General features: G+C 41.2%; 1 non-coding gene across 1 annotated transcript; it reads left to right on the forward strand.

Moving 5' to 3' along the window:
* The first annotated feature begins 344 nt into the window (after nt 1-344).
* Nucleotides 345-426, forward strand: TRNAS-AGA (transfer RNA serine (anticodon AGA)). Its single transcript has one exon. It is a non-coding gene; the product is annotated as a tRNA-Ser (tRNA).
* The last annotated feature ends 7,169 nt before the right edge of the window (nt 427-7,595 follow it).

A 7,595-nucleotide genomic window follows, 5' to 3' on the forward strand; every position in this document is an offset into this window, starting at 1 on the left:
ACAGGAGGTTCCCGGGTCAGACGACCGGCCGGATCATGTGGCATCTCGTTCGCTGATTCCTTGAGCCAATCCGTTCCGCTCCGTAGCTCTTCAGCCGGGGGCTGAACACGGGCAATGAATACAAGTTTTTTTTTTTGTTTTTTGAGAAAAGATACAAACTTGGGCCGTTAGGACTGGCTGCTTTGCGGTCACCGTAGTAGCCCCTGGAAAGAGCTGGGTACGGCCACCTTAACTTGTGGTCCATCAATAAGTTCGTGCATGGGCCTGACCTGATTGGTGGACGTCGTATTGTTGCTGCGTCGTACTTGTTTTATGTACATAATATTTGTTTACAGAAGCAAAAGGTGGTCGTGCCGGAGTGGTTATCGGGCATGACTAGAAATCATGTGGGCTTTGCCCGCGCAGGTTCGAATCCTGCCGACCACGTCTCCTTTTTTTTTACGTGCCTCTTCCATCTGTGAGTTTTCAAATATTTGGATTGCTTACCATATTTAGTTCCATCTCTGAGTTAATTTTTTTTTGGTAGTGTCAAAAAAGAAAAGGCATGAGGCTGCGGGTTCAAGGATCCAGTTGCCCGATATCAGTACTTTTTATCCTATAAGAAAAGCAAAAGCATACCGGTTAACTTTTGCGAAAATCAATCCACATCTGTGACTACCTCTGTCCGAGTGTATAGAGCATGCGCGCAGGTTCGAATCCTGCCGACCACGTCTCCTTTTTTTTTACGTGCCTCTTCCATCTGTGAGTTTTCAAATATTTGGATTGCTTACCATATTTAGTTCCATCTCTGAGTTAATTTTTTTTTGGTAGTGTCAAAAAAGAAAAGGCATGAGGCTGCGGGTTCAAGGATCCAGTTGCCCGATATCAGTACTTTTTATCCTATAAGAAAAGCAAAAGCATACCGGTTAACTTTTGCGAAAATCAATCCACATCTGTGACTACCTCTGTCCGAGTGTATAGAGCATGCGCGCAGGTTCGCATCCTGCTGACCATGTCTCTTTTTCTTACGTGCCTTCCATCTGCGTCTTTTTTTACGTGCCTTCCATCTGTGGATTTTCAAATATTTGGACTTCTTACCATATGAACAGTCATCTGCATGTGTACTAAGGGTCTAACTTCTTTGTTGGCATACGAAGAAGAGAGCGGACATCTTTCTGGTTTGAAGGTTTGTCGGGAAGCGCCATCTATATCTAACCTTCTGTTTGCAGATGATTCTTTGATCCTCATGAAAGCAAATTTGAAAAATGCACATGCCTTGAAGAGAGTTCTTGATTCATATTGTGCAGCGTCTGGGCAACTGGTTAGTATGGATAAATAAAGCATATTTTTCAGTCCCAATACTGATGTTGCCGTGAAGGCAAATATGTGTTCTTTATTAAATATTATGATAGAAGCACTCAATGACAAATACCTAGGTCTCCCGGCCAAGGTAGGGATGGATAAAACAGATTGTTTTCAGTATTTGGTGGATCGGGCTTTGAGCAGAGTTAATGGATGGGAAGAAAGACAGCTATCCTTGGGCGGTAAGGAAGTTCTTCTTAAATCAGTTGCACAGGCTATACCATCGTATGCAATGTCGGTCTTTAAAATTCCTAAACAAACATGTAAAGGAATATCTGATGCAGTATTGCATTACTGGTGGGGAGACAGCGACAACCAGAAGAGAATGCATTGGATGGCTTGGTGGAAACTATGTGTGCCAAAGAGTAAAGGACGATTGGGCTTTAGGGATATGCATAGTTTTAACTTGGCACTCCTGGGTAAGCAAGCATGGAGGCTTATTGATAACCCAGACTCTTTGTGTGCAACGGTTCTTAAGGCTAAATATTTTATAGATGGTGAGTTGATCAATGCCAAACTGAAGAAAGGTTCATCTTTTACATGGCAAAGTATAATGGCAGGCTTGAATACTCTAAAGCAGGGATGCATTTGGAGAGTAGGGGATGGACGGAAAATAAATATCCGGAATGATGCATGGCCACAAGGAACTCGGAATAGGAAGGTCATAATAACCCCACGGGGCAACCAGATCATATCTAAAGTTCATGATTTAATCGATCCCGGTACAGGTCAATGGGATGAGGAACTCGTAAGACAAACGTTCTGGCATGTTGATTGCAACCGAATATTAGCTATACCATTACCAACCTACGACATGGAGGATTTCCTAGCATGGGGAATGTTGGGGAACGTCGTAATTTCAAAAAAATTCCTACGCACACAAAGATCATGGTGATGCATAGCAACAAGAGGGGAGAGTGTAGTCCACGTACCCTCGTAGACCGTAAGCGGAAGCGTTTATCAACGCGGTTGATGTAGTCGTACACCTTCACGATCCGTCCCGATCAAGTACCGAAACTAAGGCACCTCCGCGTTCAGCACACGTTCAGCTCGATGACGTCCTCGCCTTCTTGATCCAGCAAGAGGGGTGAAGCAGTAGATGAGTTCCGGCAGCACGACGGCATGGTGACGGTGTTGGTGAAGAACAATCTCCGCAGGGCTTCGCCTAAGCACTACGAAAACTATGACGGAGGATAAACTAGAGGGGACAGGGTTGCTGGCACAAGGCTTGGTGTTTCTTGATGTGTCTTTGGTGCTAGCCCTGCCCCTCTATTAATATGTTGAGCCTTGGGGTCAAAACTTGGAGTAAAAGCCTCCAGAAAGTCGGTTTCACCCAAAAGGCAAGAGTCCTTCTCGGACTCCATGGCCAGACGCCAGGGTTCCCGACGTCTGGACCCAGACGCCAGGGACCCTGGCGTCTGGCCCCTGGACTCCACAAAATTTCATTCTGCGCTTTCCAAAAACCTTGTGGGCTTTTCCCTTTGGCCCAAATAAAGTGTTTTCGTACCCAAACATTTCGGGAAACATCCGGAACCCCTTCCAGTGATTTCTGGAACCCTTCGGGAGACCAAACACTATTATCCCATATATCAATATTTATCTCCGGACCATTCCGGAGTTCCTCGTCATGTCCGTGATCATATCCGGGACTCCGAATAACATTCGGTCACCAACATACATAACTCATATAATACTATATCGTCAACGAACATTAAGCGTGCGGACCCTACGGGTTTGAGAATTATGTAGACATGACCGAGACACCTCTTTGGTCAATAACCAATAGCAGAACCTGGATGCCCATATTGGCTCCTACATATTCTACGAAGATCTTTATTGGTCGAACCGCATAACAACATATGTTGTTCCCTTTGTCATCAGTATGTTACTTGCCCGAGATTCGATCATCGGTATCTCAATACCTAGTTCAATCTCATTACCGACAAGTCTCTTTACTCGTTTTGTAATGCATCATCCCGCAACTAACTCATTAATCACATTGCTTGCAAGGCTTATAGTGATGTGCATTACCGAGAGGGCCTAGAGATACCTCTCCGACAATCGGAGTGACAAATCCTAATCTCGATCTATGCCAACTCAACAAGTACCATCGGAGACACATGTAGAGCACCTTTATAATCACCCAGTTACGTTGTGACGTTTGGTAGCACACAAAGTGTTCCTCCAATATTCGGGAGTTGCATAATCTCATAGTCATAGGAACATGTATAAGTCAGAAAGCAATAGCAACAAACTAAATGATCAAGTGCTAAGCTAACGGAATGGGTCAAGTCAATCACATCATTATCTAATGATGTGACCCCGTTAATCAAATGACAACTCATGTCTATGGTTAGGAAACACAACCATCTTTGATTCAACGAGCTAGTCAAGTAGAGGCATACTAGTGACATTATGTGTATCTATGTATTCACACATGTACTACAATTCTAGCATGAATAATAAACATTTATCATGAAATAAGGAAATAAATAATAACTTTATTATTGCCTCTAGGGCATATTTCCTTTAGTCTCCCACTTGTACTAGTGTCAATAATCTAGTTCACATCGTCATGTGATTTAACATCAATAGTTCACATCTTTATGTGATTAGTTCACATCTCTATGTGACTAACACCCAAAGGGTTTACTAGAGTCAATAATCTAGTTCACATCGCTTATGTGATTAACACGCAAAAGAGTGATCATGTTTTTCTTGTGAAAGAAGTTTAGTCAACGGGTCTGCCACATTCAGAGTCGTATGTATTTTGCAAATATTCTATGTTTATAATGCTTTGCATGGAGCTACTCTAGCTCATTGCTCCCACTTTAAATATGCATCCAGATTGAGACTTAAGAGTCATCTGGATCGGTATAAAAGCTTGCATCGACGCACCTCTTTACGACAAACTCTTTATCACCCCCATCATCGAGAAACATTTCCTTAGTCCTCACTAAGGATATTCTTGACTGTTGTCCAGTGATCTACTCCTAGATCAAAATTGTGCTCCCTTGCCAAACTCAGAGCAAGGTATACAATAGGTCTGGTACACAGTATAGCATACTTTATAGAACCTATGACTGAGGCATAAGGAATGACTTTTCATTCTCTTTATATTTTCTGCCATGGTCGGGTTTTGAGTCTTACTCAACTTCACACCTTGCAACACAAGCAAGAACTCCTTCTTGACTGTTCCATTTTGAACTACTTCAAAATCTTATCAAGGTATGTACTCATTGAAAAATCTTATCAAGCGTCTTGATCTATCTCTATAGATATTGATGCTCAATGTGCAAGCAGCTTCACCGAGGTCTTTCTTTGAAAAACTCCTTTAAGACACTCTTTTATGATTTCCAGACAATTCTACATTATTTCCGATCAACAATATGTCATTCACATATACTTATCAGAAATGTTGTAGTTCTCCCACTCACTTTCTTGTAAATACAGACTTCACCGTAAGTCTGTATAAAACTATATACTTTGATCAATTCATCAAAGCGTATATTCCAACTCCGAGATGCTTGCACCAGTCCATAGATGGATCGCTGGAGCTTGCATATTTTGTTAGCACCTTTAGGATCGATAAAACCTTCTAGTTGCATCATATACATCTCTTCTTTAAGAAATCCATTAAGGAATGTAGTTTTGACATCCATTTGCCAGATTTCATAAAATGCGGCAATTTGCTAACATGATTCAGACAGACTTAAGCATAGATACGAGTGAGAAACTCTCATCGTAGTCAACACATTGAACTTGTCAAAAATCTTTTGCGACAATTCTAGCTTTGTAGATAGTAACAGTACTATCAATGTCCGTCTTCCTCTTGAAGATCCATTTATTTTCTATGGCTTGCCGATCATCGGGCAAGTCCACCAAAGTCCACACTTTGTTCTCATACATGGATCCAATCTCAGATTCCATGGCCTTCAAGCCATTTCACGGAATCTGGCCCATCATCGCTTCCTCATAGTTCGTAGGTTCATCATGGTCTATTAACATGACTTCCAGAACAGGATTATCGTACCACTCTGGTGCGGACTATACTTTGGAAGACCTACGAGGTTCTTTAGTAACTTAATTTGAAGTTTCATGATCATCATCATTAGCTTCCTCACTAATTGGTGCAGGAATCACTAGAACTGATTTTTGTGATGAACTACTTTCCAATTCGGGAGAAGGTACAATTACCTTATCAAGCTCTACTTTCCTCCCACTCACTTCTTTCGAGAGAAACTCCTTCTCTAGAAAGGATCCATCTTAGCAACGAATATCTTGCCTTCAGATCTGTGATAGAAGGTGTACCCAACAGTTTCCTTTGGGTATTCTATGAAGACGCACTTCTCTGATTTGGATTCGAGCTTATCAGGTTGAAAAAAAATCACATAAGCATTGCAGCCCCAAACTTTAAGAAACGACAACTTTGGTTTCTTGCCAAACCACAGTTCATAAGGCGTCATCTCAACGGATTTTGATGGTGCCCTATTTAAAGTGAATGTAGTTGTCTCTAATGCATAACCCCAAAACGATAGTGGTAAATCGGTAAGAGACATCATAGATCGCACCATATCCAATAAAGTGTGATTACGACGTTCGGACACACCAATACGCTGTGGTGTTCCAGGTAGCGTGAGCTGTGAAACTATTCCACATTGTTTTAAATAAAGGCCAAACTCGTAACTCAAATATTCTCCTCCACGATTAGATCGTAGAAACTTTTATTTTCTTGTCACGATGATTCTTCACTTCACTCTGGAATTCTTTAAACTTTTCAAATGTTTCAGACTTGTGTTACATTAAGTAGATATACTCATATCTGCTCAAATCATCTGTGAAGGTCAGAAAATAATGATACCCGCCACGAGCCTCAACACTCATTGGACCACATACATCGGTATGTATTATTTCCAATAAGTCAGTAGATCGTTCCATTGATCCGGAGAATGGAGTTTTAGTTATCTTGCCCATAAGGCACGATTCGCAAGCATCAAATGATTCATAATCAAGTGATTCCAAAACTCCATCTTTATGGAGTTTCTTCATGTGCTTTACACCGATATGACCCAAACGACAGCGCCACAAATATGTGGCACTATTATTATCAACTTTGCATCTTGTGGCATCAATATTATGAATATGTGTATCACTACGATCAAGATTTAGCAGACCATCAACATTGGGTGTATGACCATAGAAGGTTTTATTCATGTAAATAGAACAACAATTATTCTTTGACTTTAAATGAATAACCGTATCACAATAAACATGATCTAATCATATTCATGCTCAACGCAAATGCCAAATAACATTTATTTAGGTTTAACACTAATCCTGAAAGTATAGGGAGTGTGCGATGATGATCATATCTATCTTCGAACCACTTCCAACACACATCGTCACTTCACCCTCAACTAGTCTCTGTTTATTCTGTAACTCTTGTTTCGAGTTACTAATTTTTAGCAACCAAACAAGTATCAAATACTCAGGGGCTACTATAAACACTAGTAAGGTACACATCAATAACCTGTATATCAAATATACCCTTGTTCACTTTGCCATCCTTCTTATCCACCAAATATTCAGGGCATTTCCGCTTTCAGTGACCATTTCCTTTGCACTAGAATCACTCAGTTTCAGGCTTTGGTCCAGCTTTGGGTTTCTTCACGGGAGTGACAACTTGCTTGCCATTCTACTTGAAGTTCCCTTTCTTTCCCTTTGCCATGTTCTTGAAACTAGTGGTCTTGTCAATCATCAACACTTGATGCTCTTTATTGATTTCTACCTTCATCGATTTCAACATCAGGAAGAGCTCGGGAATCGTTTTCGTCATCCCTTGCATACTATAGTTCATCACGAAGTTCCAATAACTTGGTGATGGTGACTAGAGAACTTTGTCAATTGATGTCTACTACGCAACCTTCTTCTTGTAGATGTTGTTGGGCCTCCAAGTGCAGAGGTTTATAGGACAGTAGCAATTTCCCCTCGAGTGGATGACCTAAGGTTTATCAATCCGTGGGAGGCATAGGATGAAGATGGTCTCTCTCAAGCAACCCTGCAACCAAATAACAAAGAGTCTCTTGTGTCCCCAACACACCCAATACAATGGCAAATTGTATAGGTGCACTAGTTCGGCGAAGAGATGGTGATACAAGTGCAATATGGATGGTAGATATAGGTTTTTGTAATCTGAAAATATAAAAACAGCAAGGTAACTAATGATAAAAGTGAGTGTAAACGGTATTGCGATG

Source organism: Triticum aestivum, chromosome 7B (assembly GCF_018294505.1).
Source record: "Triticum aestivum cultivar Chinese Spring chromosome 7B, IWGSC CS RefSeq v2.1, whole genome shotgun sequence".
Lineage (NCBI taxonomy): Eukaryota > Viridiplantae > Streptophyta > Magnoliopsida > Poales > Poaceae > Triticum > Triticum aestivum.